The sequence below is a fragment of the Polyergus mexicanus genome, unplaced genomic scaffold, assembly GCF_030449975.1.
Source record: "Polyergus mexicanus isolate NDT 795.1 unplaced genomic scaffold, iyPolMexi1.0 SCAF_12, whole genome shotgun sequence".
Lineage (NCBI taxonomy): Eukaryota > Metazoa > Arthropoda > Insecta > Hymenoptera > Formicidae > Polyergus > Polyergus mexicanus.
The window spans coordinates 3,184,390-3,198,757 of NW_027223332.1; the positions used below are offsets into that span (position 1 = coordinate 3,184,390).

The 14,368-nt window shown below is 31.8% G+C and overlaps 1 protein-coding gene across 1 annotated transcript in view; it reads left to right on the plus strand.

Moving 5' to 3' along the window:
• The first annotated feature begins 1,298 nt into the window (after positions 1 to 1,298).
• Rhogef64c (Rho guanine nucleotide exchange factor at 64C) overlaps positions 1,299 to 14,368 on the plus strand; it is a 112,325-nt gene continuing 99,255 nt past the window's right edge. The window contains exon 1 of the mRNA XM_070304715.1: positions 1,299 to 1,709. The gene's annotated coding sequence lies outside the window, so the exon portion shown is untranslated. The remainder of the gene's footprint in view (positions 1,710 to 14,368) is intronic.

Below are 14,368 nucleotides of genomic sequence, written 5' to 3' on the forward strand. Positions count from 1 at the left end.
CAATAAGTAACAAAAGCACGTTTTGTACGTTTAAAACTGGTTATATCAAAATCTATGGAACGTACAACAATCATTTTGATCTCATTTGAAAGATAATTTAATTTTCTACAATTTTTGTTTCAGTACTTTTTGTTAAAAGACGCACATTTTCCATGATATTTGGAAAAATGTGTAAAATAATCACGATTTCAGAGGTTTTTGAGCGATAACTTTTTAAGAAAGCATTTTTCGACTCGTGTTTATAGGAAATTTTTTGTTCAGAATTAAATTTCCTATAAGATCTCAAAGTCTGGCTGAAACGTTTGGTGCCACCCTGTATACATATTTTATAATATTGAATGTGTATTTGTAACTCAAAGGATATATGTTTTTGGTCTCTCTTGGATTAATATAACATTTTATATTAAATTTATATTAATAATATATTTCGAGTAAATTAAAAAAAAAAAATTTTTTTATTTTTTTTTTATACATTTATTTCAATTTTTATAAACTTTGACATTTAAATACATGATTTATAGCAAAAGGAGATAATGTTGCTTTTACAATTTAAATTATATGTTGTGATATCAGAAATTTTAATAAGATATAAACCTATTCTCCCTTGTATACATTTTATAGACATACCTTACTTTATAGATTTTTTAATGTGCAATGATTTTAATTTTAGGCATAATATAAAATGTATAAGCGTACATAATACGACACATGACCTATTTCGAAAAGACAACAGATTTCAATTTTATGTTGAATGATCTCAATCTTGAGTCAGATATACAGATCATAAAGAAAGTCTTTGTCTACGTAAAACGATAAGCATCGAAGTATGCCAGAGCGCTCTATTATCTACGCACAAGGTTGCGAGCGAAATATTAACAATTAAATTTTTTTTTCTACTCGTGGATTTGGAATCCGAGCTCGTGTTGGTCTCAAAAAATCGGAGCACATCGATTGGTTGAATCCGCGAGAACGGTCACGATAGTTGACCATTTCGGGACCGTGCGACCGACGAAAAAGAGTCAAGAATTTGGCCGACGAAAACGTCGAGGCCGATAGTTAGCGCTATCATCGGAGGAGTTTACGCTCCTCCTGCGTTGGCACCTCGCGAGGAAGAAGAAGGGCATCGCCGAGACGGAGAGAAGGGGCCCGCCAGTCAGAGAGAAGGGGTCCGCGAGACGGGCCCCTTTCTCGCGCGCGCGTCGACGCGCTTGCCGTGGAATGGCAAGAAGGAGTGGGGGATCTGTGACGTCACGAGACTCGCGCGGCGGTGTCGCTAGTCTCTCACTTGGCCGCTGACGTTCGGCCGGCTCGGTTCGTTGTGTTTGTCGGCTCCGTCCGCTTCATCTCGCTCCCTCGCGAGATCTCTTGAATTTCGGGCTTTCGAAGACGAGAAGAAAACCGGAAGAAACGGAGAACAGAAAGGGAGCGAAAAAAAAAGGTACACGCAGAGACAGTTCCGGCGATCATATTCGCACGCGAACGGAAGTGTTGAACGGGAACGACACGTGTGTGCGATTGCGCGGTGACACGAGTACACGGAGATCGCGAATACGCGTTAGGTTTTATAGTCCCCGATATATATAAATCCCGAGTTCCGCTTAGCATCGCGCTTTTACTGGTGAAGAGTTTTTGCATTCTCGTTTCTCTCTTCGATTGTGTGCCATGACACCCTGGATATGATACCGGATGGATTAAGGTGCCGTTACGGGGTAAGTGACTTTTGTCTCGCCTCTCGACTTTAGATCCACGGATCGTTGCTCTCCGCGATTGTAGAACGTATCGTAGCTTTGTTATAGGAAGAATCGTTGTCCTCGGGTTTGAATGCGCGCTTCTTTTCGGAGCGCGCATGATGATTGACACGAAAGATTTTACAGAGACTTGAGATCTTGAATATTTGAAAATTATAAATGCTTGGAATATTTCTAGTTGTAAAAATTAAATATTTTTTTTTTACATATCTATTTTAATCGAGATTTTAGATATATGAAAATTAAATGCCTGGAATATTTTTAGTTATAAAAATTAAAATATTCTTTTAGACACTTATTTTAATTGAGACTTTAAATATTTGAAAATTAAATATTTGGAATATTTTTATATTTATAAAAATTAAATTTTTTTTTTTAAATACTCCATTAGTTAGAAGCTTTAAATATTTCAAATATTTTTTATAACGCGATATATATATGTGTATATTATAGTATATACATATAAATTTTTCTAATGCTTATTATTCTTAAAATTAAAATCATCGTACATTAACAAGTGTATAAAGTGAAATACGTCTACGAAATGTATGTATGTTGAAGAATATGTATACAGGGTGTCCCCAATTTAAATGGCAAAACTTCAAGAGCGCGTAGGGGACCGAAAAACTAAGACAAGAAGTTCTTTACAGGTTTGCTCGTTTTTGCTCCATTTTAGAGAAAATCGCAAAAATTCAATCTCTCATTGTCAGTTGCTCTCTTGAGTTGATTGGCACCGAATAAACTTTCTGCTTCAAACTTCCTTATATCTGTAAACACTTGATGTTATCCTTTGCCGGTGCCAATCAATTCAAGAGAGCAATTAAGAGACCGAATCATAGATGCAATGCATCAAATATCACTAGAACAATGTCTAGTTGCAATTAATGAGGTCAGTGCTAGATGTAACGCTTGCATTGCTGCAAGAGGGCACCATTTTGAACAATATCTGCATTAAATAGATGATAACATAAATAAAATGTAAATAAATAAGTAAAAAAACGAAAACTTGTTTTGTTTCTTTTTTTGTGATTTTCTTCAAAATGGAGCAAAACCGAGCAAACCTCTGAAGGACTTTCTGTCTTAGCTTTTCGGTCCCCTACACGCTCCTAAAGTTTTGCTATTTAAATTGGGGACATCCTGTATATGTATATATATATATATATATATATATATATATATATATATATATATATATATACACATTTAACGTAATTATATATAATTTTACATATAAGTATAAATTACATATACATTATATGCAAAGTTACGGTTCATATATTCATCCGGTCTAGATTTATCATTATCCGTTTCTAGGCTAATTTACCATAGTCTTATTAAATGGCGTCGCAAAGTTTTGCTGTTGTGATACCAGATCTTGCTTTCCTTGTGATGGAGCTACCTTCTGTGGCAAACTTAATTAGCTGATTCAACATTGTTTAATGCCACACAATACCTGTCAAAATGGCGATTCTTCGATGATCTTTGAACAGAGGAAAATCGCGTTATTAAGCGGAATGATTAAGCGGAAAATCTTATCGTACGATATATTTTTCTCATGAGCACTTATGACGATTAAGCATCCATTATTCCGTTGGATTTTTATTTACGATCGTATTCGCGGATGGGGCGCACGTGTTGGAGTTTTAAGGTTGAGGAAGTGCTCGATCGCGGATAACTTTTCATAATGCGTCACTCGTTTTAATCATTAGAAAACAGCACGTGTAATAACTAACGATAATTATAAATCAGAATAATTGGCGTTACGATATCGTTTCCACCGCATATCCCCATTTAAATTGGGGACACCCTGTAGTGTATATTATTAAAATTGTAGATAAAATCCACATACTATTTAAATTCTATCCACATACTATTTAAAAAACAAAGATGTCTTCTTCTGCAGCTATTGCAGGTATATTTTTCAAAATATCAAATTTTATAAAAATTAAAAATATATGAAAATTTGTTTTTTTTTTTTTCGATTTACTCGAGTTGTTAATAAATTCGATATCTGATAAAACTAAAAAAAGAAAAATTATATTATAGATTTATTTGATCATAATTTCGGTAAAAATTATATATAAAGTATTGTGTTTTAGTTGAAAGTAAATAAAATTAACTTGGTAAGAAATTATGTTATTAAGTAATATTATTAATTGCGTATGTGTATTACTCAGTTACAAAGGTACTTTACTAGGATTTTTTACACTAATTTTCAAAGATGTTAGCAATCTTATCAGCATTGTAAATTTTATTATAATAGCAGTGTCGGACTAAGATAAATTATTACTTGTCAACTCATAATTTATTCAAATCGATATTAACAACATTTTTTCTACTTGTTTCAATTGATGAAATCTTACATCGAGATTTAAAGTATATAAGAGATTAATGGGAAAACGATAAATATATTATATTACACTTGAGGCACTTTGCACAGAATAATTTCGAAATCTTTGGCGTGAACTTTTTTTAGCAAAAGTGATTCATTTAATAATAGAATTATCATCTGCATACGATGGAACTCCTCGCAAATAATAGAACTATTATCCTTGATTATCCCAATTTCCGATTAACAAGATGCTCATCATTCGAGCGTTCAAACTGTATTTTTCCCGTAATCTTTTTTCATGTTAAGTAACGGTATCGTGTTTTATATCGCTTAAAATAGATTAATAATTGTATTACGAATGATGCTTTATCTCGGAGATATAGTAGAACCTCTTTTGTAAATACAATATCGACAACGGGGATCGTCAAAGTCGAAGAAGATGTTATGCTATACGAGAGGATTATATACCATTTCGGTTAATTAAAGTTATTTCACGGATCCCTAACGCTCGTTCCCGTGTTATACAGCGTGTCCCAAAAGGATGTACACATATTAATAACAAAACGCGAAGCAAGATTTTATTTTACGCGTAATTTTCAGTCGAAGTTTTTCTATGAAAATTTTAAACATATTGTTTAACGATTAAATTGACAAGTAAAAACTTATCACAGAAGAATTATTATAGTAATTCATTAATTAAAATATATATTATTTGAGATTAAAAATATTTGACTTAATTAAATATTTTAATTATATCAAATTAAATATTCTAATGAAAAACTAATACCTAATTCAAAAAATTTTTTTTGGAACACTCTGTATACGGTAGCGAATTATTTTTTGCCGTTACGTCGATCTTAAAGGCATTTAACGGTCTATGACAAAATTCAATTTCCGTGGATATAGATTTAATATAATTATGTCCTGACAAAGGAACGAGAACAGAGGGTTTCAGCGGTAAACATCGCGAATGTAAATTTTTTTAAACAACTATTTTTATATCAAACCGCGATGAGAAAGTTACTCGAAACTACTTGATTGGGCTCGATAAATGAACTCGTAAATGAACTTCTATTACAGTCGTTAAATTTGTGGGTCATTATTTTTCTACAAGAGATATCGATTTTATCGCCGACACATCCGGTTTCCGCTCGTCTTTGTTACGGTTCGTAGTGTGTGACACAACTTTATCATAAATTTATGAAAGTGTACGAAAATATTCTATTTTAAGTTAATTTTTCCCTGCTGTTTTAATTCTCTTTTTTCAATCGAGATATTTCTGAAGGTTCCATTGCAAAAATTGCGGCTATTGTTGTTTTCTTTTTCCTCTTTTAAGTCTTTTTTTTTAAGCTTTTCCCTTTTTTTAAGTATTAAGTTGTAACAAGAATTTTACATTTTTTTCTGATATAAAAATCAATTGAAGCGATATTTAATTCTTTATGTTTATTTATTTCCGTAGAGATTCTCTTCATTAACATACAATACACATTTATTAATTTGAACACATAAATGGATTTTTTTTTAGAAGGCGAAAAAGAACATTCGGATTTTTTAGATGGATATTACAGATCGAAGATTAATTAAAATTTTGTGAATTTCAAAACATTAACTTTTAAATAGCAAAGAAAAATTGCTGAAATATTTTTTCCTCTATTTCATTAAAAATAACTGAAAAAAAGCGATTATAGAAAATTGATATAGCGGATCTAAATAATTTATTAAAGACTACCCCATTACTTCATTAATTCTATAATAATTCTTATGAATTTTTAATCGCGTTTAATCTTAATAAACCGTGCTAGAAAAATTGAATGCGCTTAATAATAATATTTCAATACACGTATAAATGTAATATATTTTATCCTATTGCATCTAGCATGTGAGAAGCTGCGACGCTGAAAAATCACGCGAGGGGATTAACCTTTCAAGGTGGGCCGCGTGAAGTTAGCGCCAGAGTATGCGCGTATTCGCGATTCGTTTACAATTCGCGAATAGTGTGGATGGATGATTCAAATTCAACCAATCAGATTTCTTTATACCGTTCACGAATCGCGAAGTACGAATCGCGAATTGCGAATACGCGTATAGTCTGAAGCTAGCTTAAGACGAATACATGGCTCATAAATATAATTAGATTAAAATAATAATATTTGCGCATTAAAATAATAATTCTCTGCCGTTTTGATTCCCATTTTAAATGAATATATCATGCGAGAAAGTATTTACTTTGATAAATAGCCATCGCTTCGGTAACTCGCTTATGAGTTGTCAACGAGTCGTCAGGGAATTAATTAATCGTGCGGCTTGATAATTAATTTATTCGGTAGGGAATGTGTGTATGTATCGCGTTTGGTATCTCGTAATAGTACTTGTTGCGCTCGAGAGATAATATAATGATGGACGAAACACCAGAGAGGTATAAACGAAACTGTAAAAATTTACAATTATTTATGAAATAACAGTAATTTTTTTTACTTATATTTTTTTTCTTTCGAAAAAACAAGATATAAAATGTTTCAAAATTAAAATTTTTATTCATGAAATTTTAAATAAACCGAGAACCTTAATTTTTGTTCGGAAGTAGAAAAAAGGTTACAGATAAACAGAAACTTTTATTCTGCTTTGAAAAAGTAAAAGATCCTTTACATGATCAAGCAGTGGCATGGGAACGAATATTAATGAAAATAATTTGGAATAATACGTTGATTATTGTTTATTTATATTTTTCTTTTTTCAAATTTCTTCTTACATATTGCTCGTAAAATAAAACAGATATGAAAAATTATAACCTGCTTTTTCTTCTATATTCCTCCTTTTAAAAAATATATCTTTCTTCAAAACTTTTTTAAAATATAAAATAAGTGTTATAAAAGTTAAGTTTTATTCAATCCCTGCGGAACACGGGGTATCTCGCCCCACTCCGGAATGTCGCGCCATGTGAATGACAAGGCCATGGTATGTAAACAATAGCGTGCTATAAATATTGGAGCAATATAATTTTTGTAATTTTGTAATTTTTAATCGTAAAACATACCAACATATGTATAAGAAAAATCATGAGAGAGAGGAAGATATCTTTGTTTAATAACATTATACACGTATTATATTTTATAAAGGAATATTATAATTATTCAAATATTTTGCATAATCGTTAAAAACAATCAAACGAATGCATAATTAGCAATTTTTATAGTAATAAATATTCTAAAAATATCATTACGTCCTAGCTTTACAATAAAAATTGTAAAAAGGAAATATATTTTCTTGTAATTTGTACTTCGGAAATTTTTCTTTGCATTGACATATATAACAGTTGTTAATAAATGTTGATGTGTCACGTGACTTCTCGTTATTTTAATTTATTTTAATTAATATAACGCGCTAATATCATTCGCGATATTCGAATGGGCAAGTAGCGATGCGAGACATTTTACCTACATGTCGCATTAATGCTTTGAAAAAACTGCTTGCAAAAAATATTTTTAACATATAAAATTGATATTTTTCAAGGTAATAAATTTGCGTGTGTGCGAATATCAGATTTATGTATAAGAGAAAAATACTAGAAAAAAACGGAAGGCTAGAAATTTTTTTCGACGATTATATAAAAATTCGTAATGCGATACAATAATAGAATAGTAATAGCAGCAAAAAAATATTTTCTACTATTTATTCTTATATACTTGATATATTTATATTTATTCTTTATTTCTATTGATGTATCGAAATTTAAGTTAAACTAATAAAAGAAAATTATATAAATAAATATATTTTATAGATTCATTCTCTCTCTCTCTCTCTCTTTCTCTTGAACTGTGTGTATGTGAATAAATTAACACAGATTAAGATAAACCTTCGGAAAACTCACCCATTTGAAATAATGGGTAAGAATACCCAATTCTTATGTATTTTTATATGCGTGGACACAGTGAGTTCCGTCCCCCCCCCCCCCCCCCCTACGGAAGGGCTCCACTTCCGGAAGATATAATCTATCCCAAACCTATATCCCAGGGATGAATTATTACTAATAAAAATGCATCCCTCGGACATGGGTTGGATTTTCGCGTTTGATTGGATTTTTGCGTTTCTCTTCGACTTGCGAGTCGCGGGTCCGACCATCATTTTTAAGTTTCGTATTCATGTTCAAGAAGCAAAAATGCATAAGAATCGGATACTCTTATCCATTATTTCATATATAGATGGGTTTTCCAAAGGTTTACCTTTTTTGGTTGGATTTCCGCGTTTTTCTTCGATTTGCGAGTCCGATCGCCATTTTTAAGTTTCATATTCATGTTCAGGAGGCAAAAATACATGAGAATTGGTTTAACATATAAAGAGTAAACTCTCGCATATTTTGGTATTTTATTAACAACAAAATATTAATTATAAAGCAATTAAAATGTATGTACACACACACACACACACACACACACATATATATATATATATATACACGCTCTTGAAAATATAGAGCTTGAATTTAAGTCTTTATTTCAGGAAATATGATCGTAGACAAGATATATAAATTCGATAATGAGATCTATGATGTTCAATTATGCGGTTGTTTTTTATATTTAATGAATATAATTATTCTAACTGGACTCTAGATTCATCTTTTTCTAAGCAATATTATTTTAGTTTCAAAGAGCATATTGCTTTGAGTTGTTATCGAGATAATTTGCTTTCAGAGAAGATAATTCGTGCTATTTTCATGCGCATATATTTTTTTGCTCAAACGATATGATATGTTAATGTAAAAATGCGATTTTCTTGAGCGTTACCATTGAATTCATTTTACGGTAATGTAACATCTTAGCTGCGGCATTTGCGAAACGATTTTTATATAACTATTATTATAGATTTTCTACAATTATAGATTAATAAATAAGATAAAAATATATAAAAATTAAAATTATGATATCCTGACATATTATTCTGTTTTATTACTTCCATATTAATTGGCTTAAAACAACAAGACGAATTAACGAAATAATAGTGAGGGTATACAAATATACGGCATTCAAAGTTAAAGAATTAAACATATAATATATATTTCTTAATATATTAAAAATACAGCTTTACAATAAATAAAAAAAAATATATATATATAACGTATAATACAATTGAAATATATATAAGCACTATTTCTCTCGCTGGACATCAATATAAAAAAAAGGAGAGCGATATCTATTATCCATATTATACATAAATAATTACATAAATTTTATAATATAAGAAAAAGGAGAATGATATTTATTATCCATATTATACATAAATAATTGCATAAATTTTAATGTTTCGATTTTGTACGAATTTTGAACGGGATTCGATATTTACTTGCAAATTTCTGGATATTCCCTCGTGTTTTTCACGAATTCGCAATCGATTATTACGTTAGAGTTACGGGTCAATAGGATGACTGGACGGCAGATATGCAAATTTCGAATGTTTCGTCAAAAAGGAGTCGTTTTCTCAATCGATTGCGAGTAAAATAGCCGGTCAGAACGAATTGTCGCCGATCGCGTCGATCGAACGGGGGGGACTCGCATGACTGACAAAGATTATATATCGCGGCGGTTGTTCCGTTCTTATTTATTGGATTGGAACGCTTTGGCGGAGTTCGATCGATCGCGCACAGGAAAACAGGAACAGAAAAGGAGTGTCGATCGATTTGCATGGAGACCTTTTTTTTTTTCGCGAGCGAGCGATTTATTATCACGCGCGGCGGACACTCATTAGATATATGTTTCTCCTTGTCTTCGGGGGAAGCTCATTAGTGCTCGCGAGTACGGGCACACGATGCTCGATTCTTTTGCGATTAGACTAGATAGCGATTAATAAACGATGTTGGATTACGCAGCAGATTATTGGATTAATAAGCGTTCGTTGACCGGACGTATGGCTTCGCGCGGCTTGATTTCTCCGCGAAGGCGTCACAATATGTCGGCTACAAAATCTTACATCTTGTACTATTCTTTATTAACTCAATGCGCGTAGTTAATTTATTACTCTGAAAGTGTAATTTATATAATTAAATATCAAACAAAAATATCAAATACCAGTTAAACATGATGTTTTATACAGGGTGTCCTAGACCACCCATACACCCCTTTTCTTTCAAAAACTAAGCATTTTAGAGAAAAACGTTTTCAACAAAAATTGTATGGTTTTGAGGGGAACATAAGATGGTGTCATTGGTTTGACCTTGGATGACATCGTTAAGGTCAAGTCAAGGACACTTTTAATTTCTTAAGCAGAATCCTCTATTTTTTATTACATATTCTTGTAGCTTACCTCGAGAGCTTTCCAAAACACTATAATAAAGTATTTTTTCATTAAGTACTTTTTGAGTTATTTTGAAAGAATTGTTTCGCAACACTTTTTGGTCAATTCGAAATTGATATATTTTTCACAAAATTTTTGAAATATTTGTAAATTTAAAATCTAATTTTAGAATAATTAATAAAAATTTAAGAAAACAAAAATATATATTGTATATATATATATAAATTTTTTTTTTATTCGCGAAAGATAAGGAAGAAAGCAAATAAATTGAAAAAATTATATTCCTCGTTTAATTTTACGTGGACTTTCCTTTATCAGAATTTTAATTTGTGACTTAATTGCGGAGATACATAATGTTGAGAATTAGAAAGTTGCATTGAATAATAATCTTATTTGACATTTTCATTCAGGAAAAATCAACTCTAGAATTAGCAATACATACTGTGCATACCTTGGTAACTTCATATGTCGAGCATCGATCCGGATTGCAATTTTTTTATTTTTGTTATGATTATGAACGCATTTGCGAATGTTTATCGACAACAACGTCGTGTGTCCCACGTTTCTGTGAAAGCGAACCGGATTTCGTTAGTAATTCGTGTTTTACGCCCGCGACGTGATGTATCATTCCGGATTATCACTGACCACCGGAGAATGCATAATATACCGGTATGGTATCGCTCATAGGGAGCCCTTCGTTCTCTATGTTAATACGTACATGAATAAACCAGGAAGGAAGAGAATTGATACTGTTTGGACGATACTTTGTTCGAATATCAGATATACGTTTGTTCTAAGTTTGCGTCGTTTGAATGTTTCGTGCGGCGCATAGATTTACAAATAGTATTCGTCGTACATATTTATAGCAGTCATCGGTAATCAGCGAAAATAATCCCGGCTCGGTGATGATGTCAATTTGTAATACGCTTTTATATCCATTAGCGCGTATATCGATAAATGAAAGAGGATGCGACTACTGTCGAGATGTAAGTTTGAATCTTTATTCTCGTTGCAAAAAAATTTAAATGTCATCGTTAATCATGGGCAAAATACATAAACATTAATTTATCAGTTGAAAGCTAATTGTCTTGTTAAAATCAAAACACAACAACTGGAAGCGAATATCTAAATATACGTAATTTTTAAATTTGTTTTTAACAACGCAATTTAATTGTATAAATTGTTAATTTTGAAATTTAATATAAACGATTAATCTTTAATTTAACGTACAGCTTTTATGTTGATAATAAAATCAAATGCGAATTAAATCATTGATGATATCAGGATATATAAGGACATTACGACATAGACAAAAATATCACTTATGCAGACGAGTTGAAACCGATCCCTTTTCCATTGTATAATCCGTCACGAAACAACCACGAGTTGTATCTTGTCGTTTTTCCTCGACTCTCTTCAGTCCTGACCACAAAATAGAATCAAGAAGGGAACGATGCAGTTTAGATAAAAATGGTCGTGAAGAGAATCTTGCGAAATGAAAGATGTTGCGGCGAACCAGTAGAAAAGGATTTCTCTCTAGCTGGTATTATATTCTACTGACAGCCGCGCCTCATTTGTTCATATCGCATTGCTGTCACGTCCCATACAGCACAGAACATTGCAATTACATTGCAGCAATGTTACAATCTTGCAAGTTGCAATGAAATATTGTTGAGACATTATTGGAATATGGAATTGTAATATTTCATGAGAATGTTACAGCAACATTTCAAAAACATTACAAAAAACAATTTTTGATAATCGCTACTTCGTTCGTTTACCACTATGCGGCGCGCGTTGCGTTATCTATTCCGTATTTAAGTTTTAATCACGATGGGGTTATATAAAGCTTGCAAAAAGCGGTTAGTAATATTAAAGGTATAATAACTATTTTTATCAGATTAATTTGTCTGATACAATCCCAACACAGGAAATTCAGATATTGAATTGAGTGTTCAGAAATCGAACAAATAATTATTCGAAAAAGGTTAAAATTATCCGTTTATTATCTACTCAAGATATGGAGTTTAATATTTATATAAATAAAATTTTAATTTTTATGAATTAAATTATTTAATCATTATCAATTTCTTAAACTTGTAAATAATTTATAAAATAGCGATGTTAATTAGATAACAGAAAATTGTTTAATAGTTCCCATTTTTATATAAAAGCAAAAATTTGATAATAATTTTTTAATATGCAAAATGCTTCAAATTTAATAGATAAACTTGGAGAATATATAAAGATATCTACGAGAGACGAGAAAAAACTCGTTGTAATTGCGTAAATTCACAATCTTTTTTCTTATCTCTCTTGGATGTTTTTATATGTTCTCAAAGTTTACGTATTAAATTTGAAGCGTTTTGCATATTTGTAGCAATGTATTTAAATATTACACATACATTGCACCGTAACATTACTGTAGTCTTACATTGAAATATTTCTGAGGGCGGACATTTCAACGTTGCCGCAGGCTTGCAGTAACATTGCAGAAACATTTCGCAACTTCTATGCAATATTACAAAATTTCAATGTAAGATCTATGCAATGTTTTTGCAATTTTTCGGTGCTGTATGGGGTGCTTTAATCGACATTATAGCACGCGACATTATTTTTCTTTATTTAACGGAAAGTTCATTTTTTTTTATCAGGATGTTATCTTTCAGGATGCCTGCTCCTTGGAAAAATATGGGAAATTTGGAATTTTCTCAGAGAATTTTTGTATCTGAAAAAATTAGGGAATTCTCATGTAATTTTATTAGGACTCAGGGAGTTTTTAGAAAAATTCTCTCCTTAATAATTTTGCTCTGATACTGTAACCAATTGGCAATCTGTTGATCAGCCAAATTGTGAATTATGCGTTTAAAATATATTATAAATATATATCTGTCTTTGTTTATATTTAATATCTTAACAAAATATTGAATATATAGTACATATCTTTTATTATAATTTTTAATGATGAAAAGTGAAAATGATATGCAAGAGAAAGATGTTTATCTTACGAAAATTATTCAGTTTTTTCAGTACATTTACAAATCTTTATAAATGTTTTAAGTACTTGAAACTTGAGTGGCTCTGTGTTTTTCCTTTGATGATATCAGTGACTTTATGAGAGATTTCTCTCTCATTATTTTTAATATTATTTATTTATTAATCTATTTATGTGTTTGGTTAAAAGTGTTCTTCCTTTGGGATATTTAAAATTTAAATTATTTATCTATGATTATTAATATTTTCATCGGGTCATTTATATTTTGCATCAACTAATAGTTCTATGATATTTTTTTTACAATAAAGAGGAGGAGAAAGGTGACATATTTTTTTTATCATTTTTTAAAAAACCAATAGCCATGAGAATATTAGACAGCATATATCCTGTTGGTTAGTTTTTGTTATATTTTAGTGGGCTATATTTTTGCACGTTCTGAACGGGCAGAGAGACGATTTTAGATTGCAATCTGAAACGTAGGTGGCTACGATCGTTGAGGACTAGCCAATCAGATTTCAAGGTTAACGATATAACCGGGACGACCTCTACGGAGGCGCGTAAATTCTTCTTGCGAGCGAAACGAGCCCGTGCGATCTGGGGCTATAAAAATTTGAAAGGGGAGAGGGGACAATCTCACACGCATCTCCCGATGGTGGTGGCTTGTGCATCTGGATGCACACTTTCACAATCGAGGTTAAAAACACTTTCGCCGCGGTCGAAATTAAGCCGCACACGCATGTGCGCGAGCAGCGCGATCTGTATGTCGGTATAATTAACACGATTGACGACTCTCCGAAACCACCGGGAGCCACCGGTGAGAACAGCAGTGGCGGAAGACAATCGTGAAAGCATCCCGGGAAGAGATTCCCTTCGATTGTCTCTCGTAGAAAGTAAACACAGACGAGAGAGGTAAGAGCGCTCGCGCTTCTCCCCTCTATCTGTCTTTGTTTCTCGTGCACGCAGCCACCGCGGTACTCGCACCGGAATTCGTGAATTAAAGTTCTGGTT